At 35.8% G+C, this 21,544-nt stretch overlaps 1 protein-coding gene across 1 annotated transcript in view; it reads left to right on the top strand.

The window, feature by feature from the left end:
- Positions 1 to 21,544, top strand: part of Hormad2 (HORMA domain containing 2) — a 74,716-nt gene that overhangs the window by 51,767 nt on the left and 1,405 nt on the right. The gene's annotated exons all lie outside the window — the stretch shown is intronic.

Genomic DNA, 21,544 nt, shown 5'->3' with positions numbered 1-21,544 from the left:
TAGTCTTTGCTCCTGATTGATTCTTGATCTATTCCAGTTTTTTATTTAGAAATTTTGTGTGTGTGTGTGGTACTGGGGTTGAACCCAGAGGCTCACATCTGTTAGGCAAATGCTCACTGAGCTACATCCTCAGTGCTTATTTTATTTTGATATAGGTTCTCACTAAATTGCCCAGGCTGTTTTCAAACATAGGATCTTCCCACCTCTGCCTCCATAGTAGCTGAGATTATAGGTATGTGCCACTGCACCTGGCTTCTAGATCTAATTTATGATGTTAACTATACTCTTTTAAAAATATTCCCTCGTTTCTGTGATATTTATACTCTTCTCATTTTCTTTCCATCTGTTTGACCATCATCTATTTCTCTCTTCCACTTTTATTCTTCCTCCAACCTCAAATTGTGGTCTTCTTACAGCATCTCCAAGATGTTTAACCACATAGTCTTTCAGTTCTATACACTTTCTTTTGGAACACCTATTCATTTTAGGGCTTCAAATATCACATACATATACTGCCAATGTCCAAATGTCTTATCTTGAACCTACCCATGCACAAAAGTTTCAAATCTATCTTTTTAGCCTTCTGTTGGGCATATCCTCTTTGATGTCTCACTATCATGCCAAATGTGCACATCATTTTGTTCACCACTGTTCTTCCCCTTCCACACCCAGAATAAGTTTCCCTATCCAGTTTTCCTGTTTCTCAGTGTCACCTTTATCTCAATGTCTTAAGTTCAGAATCTTGAAATCATTCTCCTTATTTAGTCAGGTATCAGAATTCCCCCAAGCCTTTCCTTTCCAGTGTTTTCTTACTGACAGACTTTCATCCTCTTTCATTTGATCTGATGCTATCACTTCAGGCTCTCCCACAGCCTCCTCAACCCTGCATACCACTGCCATCTAATCTGTTTTAAATATAACTTATCTAATCAAAAATATTTCATTACTCCTGTTTCCTACTATATCAAGTCTAAACACCTCTGTTTGGTTTTCGGGCTGCTCATAATCTGGCTCCACCTTACTTGTCTTATTTCTCATTATTACTCAACACATTCCCTTTCCTTCAGTTAAGTTGGCTTTTGCAGTGTCACAAGAACAAGTCAAGTTCTTTTCTGCACCCATAGCTTAAAAAATGCAATTTCTTTTGTCCATAATGCCTGTCTTATCATAGACCTAAATTATACACATCTTGCAAGAGAATTGACTATGCTTCTTGTTTCCACTTCCCTGTGTTCTACTCTCTTTAGCCCACTTTACCCAGGCTTTCATCCACTGCACTATCCAATCCACAGTTCTTTTTATTTTTCTGTCATTACTCACTTCCTTGGTCTTACCCATCTCAGTTAGTGATGCCATCATTTATCCAGTTGCTCTAACCAAAACACCTAGGAACCATCATTGGTTCTTCCTCATAACCCACATTCAGTTCAAAGCAAGTCCATCGAACATTCCCTTCAAAATATAATTCAAATGTGACCATATTATCTCACTGTTAATTCAAGCAAACAGTACCTTTCAGTGGTCTTACTGACCTTGCATAGTGTTATTTGACACAAAGCATCCAGAGTCATCTTTAAAGATGTGAATATGTTCATGCTCCTTCTTTTTCTATGGTCTTTAAGGCCATACCTGATCTCCAACCATTTGTCCCCAAAATGTCTGTTATAGCAAAAGTATTCAGGTCAGAACCAAGTATTTTAGATGTTAAATTTCTTCAGCCTCCTATAGCTTGAAACAGGTCGTCGTCATTCCTTCCCTGATTTTCATGACCTTGACATTTTTTTATAGAATGGGCTCATTTTGTACAGTTTTCTTAGGGTTGTGTTTGCTTGAATTTTCCTTGGGATTAGATTTCAGAGTATTCACCATAGAAATGGTGCTGAGTAATCATTACTTCCTTCAAGTGGCATATGATTTTTATTTGTCCCATTAATGATAGTGTTTATTTGTTTATTGGTTAAGATGTCTATCAGGCTTTACTATAAAGTTACTCTTTTCTTCCCCTTTGCAAATAATAGTTTATAGGGAAATACTTTGAAACTATATAAATGATCCTGATCCTCATCAAATATTTCCATTTATTAATTTATATCAGTATGAACTCTTCATGAGTCCTTATTATATCTATTACCATCATTATTTATTTTGATGATCACATTCTCTAATATTTTGCCAGTAGGAGCCCTCTCAAGAAGGCTTCCATTCTTTAATATGATCCCCCTAATTCTTTAAGCATTTCCTTACATTCTGGCATGCAGAGTCTTCTTATACTTTCCCTATTCCAGCTCTGGAATCAGCCATTTCTCTTAAGAGCCTACAGAATGGAAGAAAATCTTTGCCCCCTGTCCTTCATTTAGACCATTAATTTCCAGGATATACAAAGAAAACATTATACCAAAAAAAAACCTATCAGTAAATGCACAAAGGAGCTGAACAGGCACTTCACAGAAAAAAAATATGAATGATAAACAAATATATGAAAAAATTTTCAACATTGCTAGCAACTAGAGAAATGCAAATTAAAAACTGACATTCCATCTCCCTCCAGTCAGGATAGTAATTATTAAAAATACAAGTACAATAAATGTTGGTGAAGCTGTGGGGAAAAGGTACACTCATACATTGCAGGTGGGACTACAAATTGGTGCAATCACTATGGAAAACAGTATGAATATTCCTTAGAAAACTTGGAATGGAACCATCAATTGACCCAGTTATCCCACTCCTTGGTTTATACCCAAAGAACTAAAATTCAGCATAGTATAGTGATGTGGCCATATCAATGTTCATAACAGCTCAATTCATAATAGTTAAGCTGTACAACCAACCTAGGTGTCCTTCATTTATAAAAGGATAAAAGAAAATGTGGTACATATACACAATGGAATATTATTCAGCCATAAAGAAGAGTGAAATTATGGCATTTTCCAGTAAATGGATACAATTGGAGACGATCATGCTAAGTGGAAATAGCCAATCCCAAAAAACCAAAGGCAGAATGTTCTCTCTGATATGTGGATGCTAATGCACAATAGGGGGGCGGGGGGAAATAGGAGCTCATTGGAGTAGATAAAGGAATGAAGGGAAGGATGGGAGATGGGAATGGAAAAGATAGTAGAGTGAATGTGCATATATGATTGTATGACCAGTGAAATTCCATATTATTTATCCCCAAGAATGGGATCCTAATTAGAATAAGTTACACTCCATGTAGGTACAGTATGTCAAAATACACTCTACTGTCAGGATATCTAAAAAGACCAAATTCTAAAAATATTTTTTTTAAAAGACCCCTGGTTTGTAACCTTTCCTTTTAGTAGCCAAGATGTGGGCTTTCTCAGTGAAAAAAACAAGGGAATATCTATAGCTGTGTGTACATGCATACATACACACACATACGCCTATATTTGTGTGTCTGCGTGGAGGTCCAAGAGGTTACACCTATACTGACAATTCCAATCCAGTACTATAAAGGTCATTCTAGTTTTCTCAACTTCTATATTTGTAATTTCTTCATTAGTAAGAAACCTGTCTCCTGTCATCCTTAACTTATTTATTTGATCAGCTCCCTGAAATATAAACAAACTCCCATTCTCACCACATATGTCCCACATATAGATTGCCATCTCATCCTTCTGGGACTCTGATTCCCCAAACAGATTGCCTCCTCACCCTGCTTGAGCTTTGACATTTGCCCTGGGCCTTTCTTCTCCTCATGTAGATGCCCTCTTCAGGCTCTGACACCCAATTGTGGATCACTCACACATGTGATGCCTTCTTTATTTCATTCAGGCTCTGCCTCCTCACCTCAACCCTATTTTCCATGTGTATGTTTCTCATCCTTCTCACACTCTGCTATCTATCTATGCAGATGCCTAACTGGCTGTCATACCTAACATTGGCTTTAGGAATGAGCTGGTCATCAAGGGGTGGGAAGAATAAGAACTGTGTTCAACATTTTATTTAGAATGTGCTTTCTAGTTAGTGTTGATATAACAATATGTTAAGAAGGCTATTGTATTTCTGTTCTCTTTCTCTTAAAAAAGTAGAGTATCAATCAGTGTGGGAATACCATGGCAATTGATGGACAAGGATTTCTGTTAAAACAAACAAATCAATGTAGAAACCAAAGAAAGAAAGAGAAAATTTTCTTCACATTTTTCATCTTTTGTTCAAATGTTTTGGTATTATGAACATAATCTCAGAATCAGTATTGAATAGTAATGATTAATATATTCATGAATCTTGCATTGTTAAAAATTTTTTGTTCCTTTTAGTTATACATGACAGTATCTTGCACATTTTGAAGAAGATGATTTCTGATGCATGATGCTTTTGAATAAAAATTTATCTTTTAAAACTGAGAAATGCAAACATTTAGTCACAATAACATTACTGTCATTCAGTTATACCACAGGATTTTTCAAGGCAGTGTTTACACTGAATTGATTGCTCCTTGAAACATTTGAATTGAAACCTCTGCAAGATGGTCCTTGATGACCTTTTCACAGAGAAGTGCTAATAAGGAATAAAGATATTTCCATCAAAGAGTCTAAACTCCTGGAAACTACAGCTTTCCCAGGACAAAAATACTGTACCTGAGTTTGCCTCCAAGCCTTTCAAGATATAAACTAACCCTTTCAATAAGTAGCTTTCTCATTCTTACTTTTACTCCATATTTTCCTTTCTAAATTACAAATTTGGCCTTTCTTCTAAATCAAGATATGATATGGAATGATTTTTTAATTCTAAGCCAAGAACATACCCAAACTCCCAGTGAATTCCCAGGAGTCCTAAATGCTATAAAAGTACTCTCTTGGTTGTGTCTTGCTCCTTTAGGGAGTCATCCCTCCCCATCTGTATCCTCTTGGAGACCATGAAGAGGAAAAACAGTCTCTGTGGCTTCTCCAACCAGGTGGGTCAGATTAGCTGTACAGTTCACTTAGAAGGAAGCTAACAAAGCTCCTCTGTGGGTGTTTGAGCACATTTTACAAAACTGTTAATGACCTCATGAGCCAAAGAAACCAGGTCTCACATTGTGGACTAAGCCTAAATATTATAACTTTATATTTATGTAGTGTCTTTTTTCCAAGGAACTCCAGCTTCTTTACAGACATTATGTCATTAATCCTCAAAGCATCCCTGTTTGGTACAGGGCTAATATGATCCCCTTCCCTTTTTTTTTTTTTTTTCCCGCTGTGATGGAAACTTGCAAGTCAGTGATGGAACCCAGCCCCCTAGTTCTTAGTTTAATGCATTATACCATGAAAAAATCCAGACAAATACTTCTGCACGTTTATTCATAGCTTCTTGGGTGGGATTTGAGAAGATGTCTCAGTTTGTATGCATTTCAATCTTCAGTGTCTCTAGCTTCTATTCTTACAATTTTCTTCATTACAAGATCAGCATGTTCAAGCATATGTAGTTTACTTTTCACTGTTGCATTTATGGCAAAATAGAAGTTTGTAGCTGAAATTTGAAGTGAAAGACTTTGTTATTGGATATGCTATTTTATTTATCACTCAGAGATTCCTTACATTTCTTATATCCCAAAATAAGTTTGTTTTTTTTAAGTTTCCACGACAACTCAGGGTACATTTCATTTTATAGCAATCCCATGTTCACTAAAATCAGGTAATGTTCAGCTAGATACAAGCAATTTGTATTGAATGACTAACAAGTACCAAATTTTGTGCCAAACATTCTCAAACACATAATCCTATTTTACATATGTAATATTTTATGAGAACCTGTTAGATTTAAGTCTTATGTGTATGGAAACACTCCCTAGACTAACACAAGAAAAAGAGAGGCACTAATAAAATATGGCCTCATCTACTATATCCCACCCAAAAAAGAACCCTCTCAATTAACTCTTAATTCCCTAAGTGGAAACCCCTGGGGTAACTATTTCCACAAAAGTGGAAAATATGAGTAAATTATAAAAATTATCAGGAATTAGCTCAAGTCAAAAACAAAACAAAAACACTTCAAAAGACTGTTAACACAAAAGACTTTGCAGTTAACACAAGGCACAGAGAACAAAACGTATTCATAGCTAAAGATGACAAATATTTCTTTATTTTAGTTGGTTAGACACTACCTAATCAGGATTATTAGAATCAAGAATTATGAACTATAGTGACAAAACTTTAAAACTCATAAAGATCAGTTTTACATTCCATTTTTAAATAAGTTGATATGAACTATTTGTGTTGTTAAGTTGGTAGATGCCTATACTTTGCTGAATTAGATACTGATAGTGAAATGAGAGATACTGGGCAGAATCAGAAAAACTCTTCTTCTGAAACAAAGCAGAAACTTTCAATTATTAATCACTAAATTCTAAAAACCTCAAAGTAAAATGTGTCATATACCCTGCAACAATACTGTTCCGCTCTGCTCTCCAGCCCAACTAGATTTGAAATGGGCCTACATTTCTAAATAGTGTTTAATTTGAAACTGAGCAGCCCTACTACATCATGGAAAATCTTTATAGACTGGAAAATATGTATAGTATGTCATACTTTAGGTATATAATCTAGCTATGTTCTGTAGCATAGTTATACTGCAGTGTATACTCAACAATTTAAGTTTTTAAAAAAACATATACATAACATTTCAAGCATTTATTTTTTCTTGTCATAGGAAATATTAACCAAAAGGAATGCCTGGTGTCCCAAATAAAAAATTTAGTGATGGGGAAATTTAGAAAGTGTTAGTCAAAAACTAATATTTAGGGCTGGGGTTATGGCCCAGTGGGAAAGCACTTGCCTAGCATGTGTGAGGCACTGGGTTCGATTCTCAGTACCCCATATAATCAAATAAATAAATGTTTAAAAAAAAAACTAATGTTTAGCCAGGCGCAGTGGCACACACCTGTAATCCTAGCAGCTTGGGAGGCTGAGGCAGGAGGATCGCAAGTTCCAAGCCAGCCTCAGCAAAAGTGAGGCACTAAGCAACTCACTGAGACCCTGTCTCTAAATAAAATACAAAATGTGGCTCAGTGGTCAAGTGCCTCTGAGTTCAATCCCCAGTACCCCTGCCCCCCCCCCAAAAAAACTGATGTTTGTCTAAGCAGTGTCTCCCTGTATAGCTATGCTGATGGTACACTGCAAAATTCTAGATACCTAAAACAAACAAAATGGAACTGGTGCCCCTGGAGTTTAACAGTGTCTTGCAGCCCTGACTTTAACTGAATAATAAAGCTTTTAAAATGTCCATGTTTTTTCTCTAATTCACAGCTTAAGACCAATTATGAGCTGCAGTGGGGCTTTAATTATTATTCTTGCTATTTATATGCATGCAAGGTTTTTAGTTTTTTCATCTCCATATTGGTTCCAAACGACTTCCTTACTGACTGAGGTTCAGCACACTAGTCTGGCTTTCTCACAGGTTTTCATGAGTCAGGGGAAAAACATGTTAGAAAAAATTCTAACAGGAGTCTCATCGGACATGCTTAATCAGCCCTGGGCTAATTTATGAAGTCCCTCCCTCCATTCTTTTCTTTCTATATTCCTATAGCACACTAATTGCCCTTACTTCCTCTTTTCTGTATTGGATCCTGGTTAGAGTTTGTGGCTTATATGCCTGTGTCTCTTGCCATCTTGAAACATTGTACTGTCAACTCTTGTCATCTTGCTTCCACCCTGCCCTGCTCCCATCAGCATTATGGCACTTGATGGAAACTTGAATCTTCTGCTTTCCTGACCTTCCTTCTTTACTCTTCCATTCTTCAGATATACAAGAAACTAGCAGTTGTAGTTGTCTTCTAGGAGGGGAATTGGGTTACTCTGGGATGGCAGGGAGACTCTTGCTATGTACTCTTACATAACCTTTTGAACTGTATACTAGGTGAATGCATTAGCTATTGAAATAGGTAAATAAAACAAAAATGGAAGAAGGCAATTAAATAACTAGACTTGAACTGAACTGATGACAGAAAATTCTGTTATTTATAGGAAAGGGTTCAAATGTACTAAAAAAATAAAAGTGTATCAGGAAGAAAGATATGATTATTTTGTGTTAGGAACTTAATTTCATTGTTTCATTGTTTCCTGGATAAATGACATGAAAATTCAGTTTAGGTATCTATCTCTTATATAAAATATATCCACACTCTGAATATCCAATTACTTCTTAGAAGTTTTCTTTTTCTTCTCTTCAGGTGAGCTTATGCCAACATAAAATGAAAACCCAAATTCTTAGTGAACATGTCTTGCATTCTGCCTCCTCCTTGTGTGGACAAACATTTCAGGGGATGCCAGGGTTCCCAAAGGTCATCTTCTCTCTCTTCTTTCTGCCAGCAAGAATAGGCAGCTCTATGACCCAAGGTTTGGATATCTCACTAATAGAGATCATTGCAGACAAAGTGGTCTTTGGTATTGTATAAGATCTAGCTCTGTAGTCATTTCTGTACTTACAGTTTTATGTGTTCCTTTCCACACCTGTGCACTTTGTATAGCCTCATATACAAGCAAATGACCTACATAGCTAGTCTGTGAGAAGCAGCATATCACATTTCCAATTCTGTATCTATAATCTGTACCTCTCTTTTTTGAAGAATCAGCAAAACTTCTGATTTTAGTACATATAGTAGCACCATCATGTCATTGCTTGTGGATTTCTTCCATTCATGCCACAAAACAAACTTTTCATTTTTATAACTACTTAAGTATGTTCTTGAGGATGTTGCTGTGCTTTATGTGTCCATCTTTAGCTACCATGGAATTCAAAATTAATTACTCAGGCACTTAAAAGTATAGAACTTACATTTTTCAATTTAAAATCATATAATATTTAATTAGAAAAAATAATTTAATTTTTAAAAAGCATATATTATTTTAGAATATTTTATGATTGAAAAAATTAAGTCAAATTAATTTTAAGAATTTTAAGGGGTTTTCTATTGGTCCATTTCAAGAGTTTTATAATAACGTTTTTACCATATTGAAATAAGGAAAATAAGAGATGAAAGTAATAAGCATATTGATTATAAACATCAAGTAATAAAAGTAATAACTTTAACAGAACTTATAAATTAATATAAGATGTCATATTTTATTTTTTGTTTTGATATTGAGGTTGAACACAGGGCCTTGTTCATGCTAAGCACATACTTTACCATTGAGCCCTAGAATGTCATATTTAAACTTTAATAGTGCAAGCTACACACAAATACATTATCTTAGTGGTTCAAAAATTACTAGTGAGGATATTCTGTACCTTTTATTTCACATTTAAAATGTGCATGTGTGTGTGTACGCACACACAGAAAATGTGAGGTGTGTGATATGGCAACCACTAGCTACATATGGCTATTGTGGACTTCAAATGTGACTAATTTGAATTAAGATGTGTTATAAGTATAAAAAAATATACTGGAATGTGTACATGTACTACCAAAAAAAGAATGTAGGCCAGGTATGATGGTGCATGCCTATAATCACAACCACTCAGGAGGCTGAGGCAGGAAGATGGAAAGTTTAAGGGCAGCCTGGGCAATTTAGATTAGCCTCTGTCTCAAAATGAAGAGAAGAAAAAGAGGGACTGGGGATGTAGCTCAGGGATAAAGTGCCTGAATTCTATCCCCAATACTGAAAAAAAAGTAAAAATTCAAAATATCTCAATAAATTTTATATTGATCACATTGGAATGATAATCTTTTTGATTAAATAAAAATATTATTGGGATGGAGGTATAGCTCAGTGGTAGAATAAGTGTTTAATCTGTGCAAGGCTCTGGGTTTTATCACCAGTACCTCATAGATATACACACACATACATGCACACACACACACTTTCTCTCTCTCTCTCTCTCTCTCTCTCTCTCTCTCTCTCTCTCTCTCTCTCCTCTCTCTAAATATATATATAATATATACTATATGTATATAATTATATACTTAAATATATATACATGTATAATTATATAATTATATATCTATATATATTTAAGTATATAATTATATATTTTTATATATATGTACTTATATATATATATATATACATATATAATTAAAATTTAATTTTATCTGTTTTTCACTTTTTAAAATATGGCCAAACTCTAAAATTATATATTTGGTTTATAATTGTGTCTATGTATTACATTCTTTTTCTATTGGATAACACTATTATATGTGTGTGTGTGTATATGTGTGTATAAATTGATTTCTAATAATCAGAAGATACATTATTTTGAAATTATCTCTAAACTGTCCTATTCAAATATAGGAAATATATTTTCCTTTGTGGTCTCATCTTTTTAAAATAATCATGTGCTGCTTTTATTTTTTACTATCATAAATATACATAATATAGAATTTACTATTTTGATCATTTTTAATTGTATCATTTCATGGCATTAAGTACATTCACATTGTCATGCAACCATCACCATCATCCATCTCTAGAACTTTGTATCCTTCCAAACTAAAACTCCATAACCATTAAACAATAACTCCTCATCTCTCTCTCCCCTCTTCTCCTGGCAACTATCTTTTTATGTTTGTCTATAGGAATTTGACTACTCTAAGACAGGCGTGGGGGCTCATACTTGTAATCCCAGTGGTTCAGGAGGCTGAGGCAGGAAGATAGTGAGTTCAAAACCAGCTTCAGTAAAAGCAAGGTGCAAAGCACACAGTGAGACCTTGTCTCTAAATAAAAAATACAAAATAAAGCTGGGAGTGTTGCTCAGTGGTCAAGTACCCTGAGTTTAATCCCTGGTACAAAAAAAAAAAAAAAAAGAATTTGACTACTCTAGATGCCGCGTACAAGGAAAAATCAAAGAATATTTGTCCTTTTGTAACTGCCTTACTTCATTTAGTCTTCCTTACAATTCATCCATGTTGAAGCATGTATCAAAATTTTATTCCTTTTTTAAAAAACTTTGTTTTATACCTTTATTTTATTTATTTATTTTTATGTGGTACTGAGGATCAAACCCAGCACTTCCACCTGCTAGGCAAGCCCTCTACCACTGAGCCACAACCCCAGCCCCATCCTTCTTAAGCCCAAATAATATTCTGTCGTATGTATAAACCATATTTTGTTTATCCATTTTTCAGCTCATCTAATGATGGACATCTGGGCTGCTTCCACCTTTTGGCTACTGTAAATAATACTGTGAACCTGGGTGTACAAATGTCTTTACATGTTTTTACTTTTAGTCCTTTTAGAAATATATCCCAAAGTGGAATTATTAGATCATAAGGTATTATTATTTTTGTGTGTGTGTAACTACCCTACTGTTTTCCATGGCTGCTATATATTTTACATACCTGCAGCAATGCACAAGTGTCCCAATTTCTCCACATCATCTAACACTTGTTCTTTTCTTTTTTTAAATAATAGCCATCCTGATAGGTGTAAAGTGGTATGTCATTGTGGTTTTGGTTTGCATTTCTCTAATGATTAGTGATGTTGAACATGTTTTTATGTGTTTATTGGCCAACCGTATATCTTCTTTAGAGAAATGTCTCTTCAAATTATTTGCCTATTTTAAAAGCAGGTTGTTTTGTCATTGTTAAGTTGTAGAGTTTTTTTAATATATATTTTGAGTATTAATCCTCTGTCAGATATGTGATTTTACAAGTATTTTCTCCCATTCCATTTTGTGTCCTTTGAACCACAGAATTTTAATTTTGATCGAGTCCAATTTACCTGTTTTTTCTTTTATTGCCTGTGTTTTTCCAAGAAATCCTTACCAAAACCAATGTCATAAAACTTTCCCCTGTGTTTTATTCTAAAAAATTTTATAGGTTGGTTATTGTTTTGTTTGCAGTTCTGTGGATTGAACTCATGGTGCTCTATCAATAAGCAATATCCCCAACTCTTTTATTTTTTTATTTTATTTTGAAACAGAGTCTTGTTAAGTTACCATTGCTGGCCTCAAAATTGTGATCCTCCTGCCTCAGCCTCCTGAATAGCTGGGATTACAGGCATGGGCCACCACACCCACCTGTTCTTATTGTAGTCACTCTAACTTTATGTTTTGATATCTGGAAGGGCACCTGACTCCCCTTCATTATTCTTGTTTTTCAGTGTCTTTAATGTTTACCCACACATTTTCTTTTGCATATGACTATTAGAATCAGCTTAACAAGTTCCAACAGATATATTATTGGAATTTTGGCCAAGATTGTGTTATTTTGATAAATTAGTCTTGAGAAAGTTGACATTTTTATAATAGTAAGTTTGTATTTTGAGGCAACATTATTCCTAATCCCTATATTCCTACTACCACCATGGTTCCTAGTACTTTTTCTATTTGTTTATGTTATACCCAGATTGCCTATGTGGAGCAGCTCTGTCCAATAGAACTTTCTGTGATAATGAAAGGTTCTATGTCTGTGATGTCTGATAGATAACACTCATCACATGTGGGTATTGAATACCTGAAATGTGGCTAAGGCAACTGAGGAACTTTGCCTCTTTCAGCTTTTAGTAGTTGTTGGCATTCCTTAGCTTGTGGCCATATTACTCCAGTCTATTCCTGTGTGGTCACATTTTCTTCTACAATCTGTGTTCAAATATCTCCCTGCCTCCTTTTTGTAGGATTACATGTGATTACATTTAGGACCCACCTAGATAAATAAGAATAATCTCTCCATATCAACACCCTAAATCACATCTGCAAAGACTCCCTCTCCACTTCCCACACAAGGTAATATTCACACATTCCAAAGATTAGGACATGGACATCTTTTGGGACCCAGTTTTCAACCTACCACAGGATCCAGTTTGGCTGGGATAGGGGATTCTTGGGGTAATAGGAATGATAACAACTGTCAGTTACTGAATGACTTACACACATGAAGTGTTGTACTAGGCACTCTCTCTGCGCTATTCCATTTACTCATTACAAGAACACTGTGTAGGCCATCTTTGATGACTGAGAAATGATGATTAATAGAAATTGAAAGTCACAGGAAAAATTGGTTACAAAGGAAAAGCAATGAATTCAGCTTTGGCTGCATTTAGTTTGAGGTCCCAGTAGGCAAAGCCCAAGAAAGTGTCAGTCCCCCATAGAAGCCTTGCAAGAAGTTCTGATGACCTCATCTACTACAATTTTCTTTTAAATGGTTATACTCTTTTCTACTTTGTTTTATTTGGGTTTTTTAAATTTTTTTTAGTTGTAGATGATTGTAATACCTTTATTTTATTTATTTATTTTTAATGTGCTGCCTAGATCAAACCCAGTGCCTCACACATGCTAGGCAAGTGCTCTGCCACTGAGCCACAACCCCTGCCCTCACCTACAATTTTCTACCTTAGCTCTTCTCTTCAGAAGAAGCAATTTATAAGGAGCACTGAGTGAAATCAGAACTGGGTTCATGACTTCCACTTACTAAATTTGTGAAATAGATAAATCACTTTATTTCTCTGAGCTTCAATTTCCACATCCGTGAGGAATATATGACATGATATATATGACATTTAAGTGTGCAGACTGTTATAAACTTTCAAATGTTTATGAAAAGAACAACAAAAATGTAAATATGTCAACCACAAGTATTTTAATTTGAAGGTGATATATCTTAAAGCTATCTGGATCCTAAGTAATGTTAACATTATTTTTGCAAGTCTATTTTCAGCTCCCTTTCCCATTATCCATATGACTATTCTGTATCTCATATTCATCACTGAAGTTCATAAGAGCTACCTAACACCAATTCTTTCCCTTTCTAAGAGAATAATCTAAACTCATAAAGATAATTAAGGCCATCAAGCATGAACACCTCTGTCCTCATATTTAAAGGTTTGTCTTGTGGAACTCAACTTATGATGTCCTCAACTCATAATTTTTTACTTTAAAATTATATACACATCAATTGTACTTCAAATTTTTAATTTTGATCTTTTCATGAGATAGCAATATAAGATACTCTCTCATGATGGTGAGCAGTGGCAGAGAGCTACAGCTCCAAGTTGACAAAACAATCACAGGGATAAACAACAGACACCCTCCAGTACTGTGTTTACTAAACTATGATGTTCAGTAGGGTAGGTATATTAAATGCATTTTTTACTTAGAATATTTTCAATTTATAGTGGGTTTGTCAATTTGGATGTAACCCATCATAAGTTCAGAAGAATCTGTATGTTCACTTTAGCTCTTTTAGATCTCAGAAGAAGAAATATTCTTTTTTTTATCCAAAGTGAATAATTCTTTTCATATGTGTTCTTGTTGCAACTTCTTCCATCTTTGGCTCCAGGTCATGTAATCAAAACCTTTATGGACATCTTTATTTTGAATCTTTTCTCTCCAATTCAGAATCTTGAAAACACAGTCAATTATTTCTCTATTCACCCTTCCTACCATATTCCCACACCCCATGTCCTCAGCTTCTTCTATTTCAATATTGGTCAATGGCATTATCAGAAACTCCAGTAATATTTGTCATTTTTTATTCCCTTCTTTCCTTCTCATCCCTGTGCCCATTCTAGTTAACGTTCAAGTCATGATAGTGATACTGCTAGTTACCAGTGATAGGTTCTGTTTCCCCAGGTGTTGAAGTGGGAACCTCCAAAAAGTGCTGAGACAAGCATAGAAAGCAAGTTTTATTTAAAAAATAGTAACACAGACTTTTCCTGGAAGGAAGAAAGGGGCCATAGCTGGTATCCAAAGAAGTAGGAATATCCTGCCCTCTAATAAATTTTAAATTCTCTCTGTTCTCCTGCCCTCTTCTTCCCATCCTGTGTATGGGACCAGTTGGCAGGGGGCGGGGGCGGCAGGGAATACACCAAAAAGCAAATGGACTAGGGGAAAAGGGCCAAATCTGGAGTGATCCAGGAAGTAAGGTACAAGCCAGTAGGTATCAATTAGCAACTCTTATAACTCCCTGCAGGGAGGAATAATTCCTGAAGCAGGTTACCTTAGCAACAGGCTGGAGCAGGAGTGGGGGGGGCTTTGGAAGGAGGAGGGGAGAAAGGACAGCATTTGATTTCCTTTTCAACCAGCCCCCACCTTCCTGATTGGACCTGATTATTTATTATCTATATTGACCATCTTTCTGCTCCCTGGCTTCAGCAGGGTTTAGGTTCATCTTCTCTTGCCTTGTCCTACTATCCTATTGGCACTATCCCTCTATCCTTTGCACTGTTTTTGTTCTTGCTCAGACTGTAGTAGCCTCATTGTGTCTCATTTCTGTTCTCTCCTGTCACCCTTCACACTGCTGCCATGGGAATCCTTCTAAAATAGATCTGTTCTTGGAATACTTCAGTAGTATTCTATTACAGGACAAAATCCAAATTTTAGAAAATGATATCCTCATCCCATTGCTGTTGGTTCCAGAGGTATTCTTCTTTATATCCTTATAGCTGTAGTCCTTCTGTCTAGAATGTTTTATCTGCATCCCACTCTCCAACACCATTTGCCTGGTCAATTTCTGCTCCTCTTGTACTACTTAATTCAAACTTTACATCCCCTTTGCAGCCTTTCCAAATCTCCCCAGGAAGAACTGATATGATCTTTCTGGAACCCCTGGTGTGCCTTATATCTGACTTTATCATTTCATCTGTAATGTGTTTGCTTTACCCTATCAAGCTCTCTTTGAGACCAGCTTTGTATATTTAGTGTTTAGCACAATGTCAGGAACAGAGAAGGTGCTCAGAAAACATTTGTTAAATTAATTAATTAATTATAAAACATTTGAAGTCATACTATGCCCTAGATAATAAGGAGGGAGTATTGATACAATTACTTTTGGATATAAATGCAGATATTCACACAACCCTACGAAGAATATATATTTATCTCCTATTTAGGGATAGTGATGGTTCAGTACCCTAGTGTAAACTACAGAAGAAAAGGAAATTAAGCGAATTGGCAAACCCTTCACAAGTCCCAGTAAAACATGGGACACTTCCCAACATATCAGAGAGCTTAAAGTTCTACTGGAATTGGAGATAAGTATTCTTTTAAAGCATTTGTATTCTTTCTGCTCTTTCATCATGAATATTAACATAAGCTGCATTTATATAAATGTTATTTATTTTATAATTGCTATTGATATTTCATTGTGCCAAAAGATAAATGGGAGAGAAATCAAAACTAACATCAGTGCTATAACTTCCTTATAGGGGCAAGAGGCACAGACTCTGTGAACCAAAGAATTTCTTGATTTGAGAACTGCCAAATCCAGAGATTTGGGATTTGGGCCTTATTTATAAATTTATACTGGTGAGGACTTATTTTCTAAAGAGAATACATTTTGCCAGATTTGACCTGAAAAATAATTTTGAAGTAAACAAAATTCATTACACTCTTATCCCAGGTACATAAAGTACTCACAGTATTTCCTGGTTGCCTGAGGCTACCTCTCTCTTCCTCTCCCAAACAGGTCTACCTCCTAATACAAAACAATCTCTGTGGCCTGAACTGCTCTTTCTGTATGAAAACATACCTGTGTCTGTTTTCCAAATGTGAGAAACCTGCTTCCAACAGTCTGCCATTTAGAGATCGTTTGATAAATTACACTAACATCATATTGAGTAAAAATTCCAGGAGATTTTGCATTATTATCTGTAGTGTATTAGATGACATAATACCTAACCCTGGGAGCCAATCTAATAAAGGGATGTTCTCACTGTTCCATATACTTTCCATGTCTTTTCATGGTTCAGGGGCTTTAAACAAGCTGAACCTTCTTCCTGGAATCACCCTCCTCCACCTCAACCTCCAGTGCAGTGAACTGCTACTCATTCTTCAAGACCTGGATTAATGTCCCTTTTTTAAGAAGCCCTCTCTAATTCCCCAGATTAAGTTGGTTATTTATTCCCTTTTGACTTTTATAAAACTTTGTGTACTTGTCTCAATTTCTTTGATATTTTATGCACTCTTAAATTGACTTCTGAGCAACTTATATTTCCACCAATCCAAAGTACCCAATAGCCTCCATGTGGCTAAATCAAGTGTCGTACTTCAATCCTCATCTTCCTTGACCTCTCAGCAACACTCAACGCTACTGACCACCACCTTTTATTTTCTCTATTCGGTCTTCTCAAAACGCTTTTCTCCTGGCTTTCTTGACACAACAGTCTTTGACCTCTCTTTTCCTTCATCTCCTTTGTTGACTCATCTTTCATTTAATCTTTAAATATTGGAGTTCCTTAAGGCTGTGTCCTGGCACCTTCCCCTTCTCCCACTCAACAAGCAAGCTCTTCAAGACGCATGGCCTTAATTACCCTACATACGCAGATGACTTTTAGATTTACATCTCCAACGCAGACCTCTCTCCTGAGCTTCACACTTCCACATACAGCCACCTATTTGTGTTTCCCTGGGGGAGTTTTTGAATATAGCAGGCTCAAAATTCCCATTGTTACCTTCCTAAGAACAGCACTCCCATCCGTGCACTAGCCTAATTAGAAACTGGGGAGTTATAGTTGACACACCTATCTCTTCCTTATTATCATATCCAGTTGGTCATCCTTCTGACTCTTCCTTTTAAATGTTTCTCTCAATATCAACTTTTCTGCATCTCTACTGCCACACAGTTATCACCTGACTACCACCATAGCAGACCCATCACCCTACATGCACTTAATGCCTCCAGAATAATTAATTCTACACTGCAGGTGGAGTGCTTTTTGATGATTCATTCATTCACTTATTCATCAAAAAATTTTATTCAGCCCTTACTATGTGCTCACTTCTTAGAGGTTGATGATAAATGTGACCAAAACCAACATGTTCCTGCTCTCCTAGAATTCTACAAAGAGTATGGTTGGGGGATCTAACTTAATTGGGTGGGAGTGGTATAGAAAAAGAAAATCCTTTTTCCTCTGCTCTCATGCCAAAATCAACACAAGAGACTTCTATGACCTACAAAGTTAGGAACTTCTCCTCACCAACAAGCAAGCAAGAACTTCTGGGTGTCCTCTTCTCCAACTCAGTTCTGTTACAGTCTACCCAGAGATACTGTCAGATCCCACAGGATGAGGGCTTAGTCCCTGAGGATGCAGCCACACACCTTTTAAGTGCCAATTACAAGCTGCAGGTTGTTTCACCTGTGCTTTGGACCAACTATAACTCCCCAGCTATAAATCAGCATTCCCTCAACCCTCTTCTCAAGTTTGACTAATTTGCTTAAGTAGCTTATAGAACCCAGGGAAACACTCTTATGTTTGCCAGTTTACTATAAATGTTACAAAGGATACAGATAAAGACATGCATTGGGTAAGAGATAGGAGAAAGGGGCACATGCTCTCTATGGACCAACAATTTCCACATGTTCAGTTATCTGGAAGCTCTTCAAACCCTATCCTTTTGGATTTTAATGAACATTTCATTGCATATCTAATGCTAATAGACTTGGTGGGGAAACCCAGAAAGGCCTGTCTGTTCAGAGTCTCCCTGGTCTCTCTGTATAGCATTCCTACCTCCTGGATATAGGACAATATCCCTTCTGAAATGGGGAGGGGAGGCTTATCATTTACTATCTTATCAGATAAGATATTTCAAAGAAAGGTGATAAAATTAGAGTTTCTATGACTTGTCTTGGGGGAGAGAAGAGCACAGCATGCCAGTGAACATTAAAGGCAAAGTCCAGAGGGAAGCAAGCCAGGCCCATTTGAAGATCTGCAAGTAAAGAAGCAATGTGGGATCAAGATGAAGCCACAGAGATAGGGCAGGGCCATAAAACATCTAGAATTTATCCTAAAGTCAATAAGAAGACATTAAAGAGTGAATGATGAAGCAGAAGAATGTGTTCAGATTTACGTATAAGACAACTTGTATTCCAGACTAGAGAATGAATTGGGAAAGCAGTAATAGTAATTGGGAGAGATGATGTTGGCCTCCAATAAAGTAGAAGTAGTAGGGACAGAGAAAAATGGACAGATTTGAGAGATGTTAAGAAGGTAGGATCAATAAGATTTAGTGATTGATTGTTATAGTAAGAATGATGGAGTGATCAAAAAATGACTCAGATTTTTAACTTGGACACCTTAAGTAAGTGAGATCAAAGATTGGAAGTAGGCTTCAAAAAGTAGGTGATGAATTCCAATTTGGATACACTGCATTTGAGTTTTCCTTGGAAAATCCATGTGGAGACTTTTAATAGGCAATTGGGTAGACACATGGCTAGGAATTCTGAAGGCAGATCTAGATTTTGATCATATAAATGTGGGAGTTTTTTCTGGGTGTGGTGGCTCATCCCTGTAATCCCAGCAGCTCTGGAAGCTAAGGCTTGAAGATCGTGAGTTCAAAGCCAGCTTTAACAAAAGCAAGGCACTAAGCAACTCAGTGAGACTCTGTCTCTAAATAAATTACAAAATTGGGCTGGGGGGCTGGGATTGAGTGTCCCTCATTTTAATTCCCAGTACCCACCACCACCACTCCAAAAAAAGTGGGAATCTTGTGAGTGATAATTGATTCCTGGGAGTGGACAAGATCATTCACAGACTAGAGAAAAGAAAAAAAAGACAGCCAAAGACAGAACTCAAGGAAAATATTCAAGTAATATGCATTTTTAAGAGAATGAATAAAAGAATAAATAATAAAAAGAATAATTTAGAAGAAGGGACTCTTTCCAGTGCTATCTAAATACTGCTACAGATAAATAGATGATAGATAGATAGATAGATAAAAAGATAGATAATTGCTACCAAATCAGCTGCTACCCTATCTATGTATAAGGCAAAGCTGTTCTTAGGTTTCTCAAATGGTGAAAATGTTATTAAACCAAAAATAATGGAAAATAGGAGCAGGAAAAAACATATCTTCAGCCAGGCACAGTGACACACACCTGTAATCCCAATGACTCAAGAGGCTAAAGCAGGAAGATTGCAAGTTTGAGACCAGCCTCAGCAATTTAGGTCCTAAGCAACCTAGTGAGAACTTGTCTCAAAATAAAAAATTAAAAAAGCATATCAGGTCTTTTTTAGAAACATATACTCTTATTAGTCTGCATACAAGAAACACATTAAAATATGAACTGCGTTAGAAACAATTTGATGCTTGTTTAATGTTGTTCACTTCACCCAGATAATCTGTTTAGCCTATCTGATTACTGGCTGTTTGTTTGGCCAGTCAGCTTTAGCATCAAACATGCTAAAATCAGCCAGTTGGGATATACCTGAAAGATGTTTCTCAAATGTTCCTTTGCATAGATGAGTTTATTGGTTTATATCATTCATATACATTATTTATCTGTGTTAGGAATTGTCCCTGGACTAATAACAAACTTGCTTTAGAATCCATTAATTTTCTGTAAATCATTGAGAACTCCCAAGCCTCACTGGTTGCCTTGAGAATATACACATTATAGAAAATGTTTTGACTAATTCACTGCAACAAAATTGTAGTTCTGCAACTTGTAATAAAATTCTGGCTTATTTGAACTAAGAAGAAAAAAAGAACAAAACTATTAAACCATGAAGCCAACTTTTCACTTGAGAATTTGTAAACCCATCTTCTCTTCTCTCACTTCTTCTCAGAATTGACAGAAGAATAATTTTGTTTGAATGGAAAGCATGCTCAAGCAACATTTCTAGACAAGTTGAATTTCACCAAGTACTTTTTCTTACAATCAAACTATAGCAAATTTATTTCCTAGATAAAAAAGTTGGTTTATGTATTTTGGGGGTTTTATGTTCTACTACTTTCCCTTAAGTAGACCATTTCAAACTTTTGCATGTATAAGCAAACCAGTTATTCGATTAGCAGCTCTATTTATTTCATCAGAGTTCCACTATTTTATATATAGTCAATGTCTCCATTTAAGCCAGAAGGAATTTATGGTTTCTGAGATCAGGAATTTAACTGCTTTCTACAGCTAAAGGATAAATTAGTACTTAAATTACCCTTTTAAGACCCAATGTTTGTTTCTAAATGGTACTCAAATGCTTTAGTTACAGTACCACTATTTTGTAGTAACATCATATGAATAATAATAATAATAATAATAATAATAACATGAAACTAGTACAAAATTAAAAAGGGATAATGTGGGACCCTGTGCTAGACATTCTGACAAGTCTTGATTTAAAATATATCCTATTCTAGCTGGTTGCAGTGGTGCACACCTCTAATCGCAGCAGCTCAGGAGGCTGAGACTGAAGGATTGCGAGTTCAAAGCCAGCCTCAGCAATTTAGTGAGGCACTAAACAATTCAGTGAGACTCTGCCTCTAATAAAATATTTTAAAATGGCTGGGGACATGGCTCAGTGGTTAAGTGCCCCTGGGTTCAATCCCCAGTACCAAAAAAAAAATCATATTCCATTTTCCTTTCAAAGAAGGAACAAAGGATATGGAAAACCCTTTTCTCCCATCTAGCAGCTAGAAAATATATAAATGTTCTCTATGTATTTCTTGGAATTCCAGGCACTAGAGATTGTCTGACAGATTATACTATATCCAGATTTTTACTTAGTTAAGCAAAAACAAGTCCTAAAATCCTTACCAAAGCTAAGCCCAATGGAGATGATGATGGTTAATGATGGCTCACTAATCAACTTGCTTTTTTAAATATTTATTTATTTATTTATTTTAGTTGTAGTTGGACACAATATCTTTGTTTATTTATTTATTTTTATGTGGTGCT

Source organism: Ictidomys tridecemlineatus, chromosome 2 (genome assembly GCF_052094955.1).
Source record: "Ictidomys tridecemlineatus isolate mIctTri1 chromosome 2, mIctTri1.hap1, whole genome shotgun sequence".
NCBI lineage: Eukaryota > Metazoa > Chordata > Mammalia > Rodentia > Sciuridae > Ictidomys > Ictidomys tridecemlineatus.
Note: the sequence above shows the minus strand (reverse complement) of the source record. Positions and strands in the feature narration are given on the sequence as shown.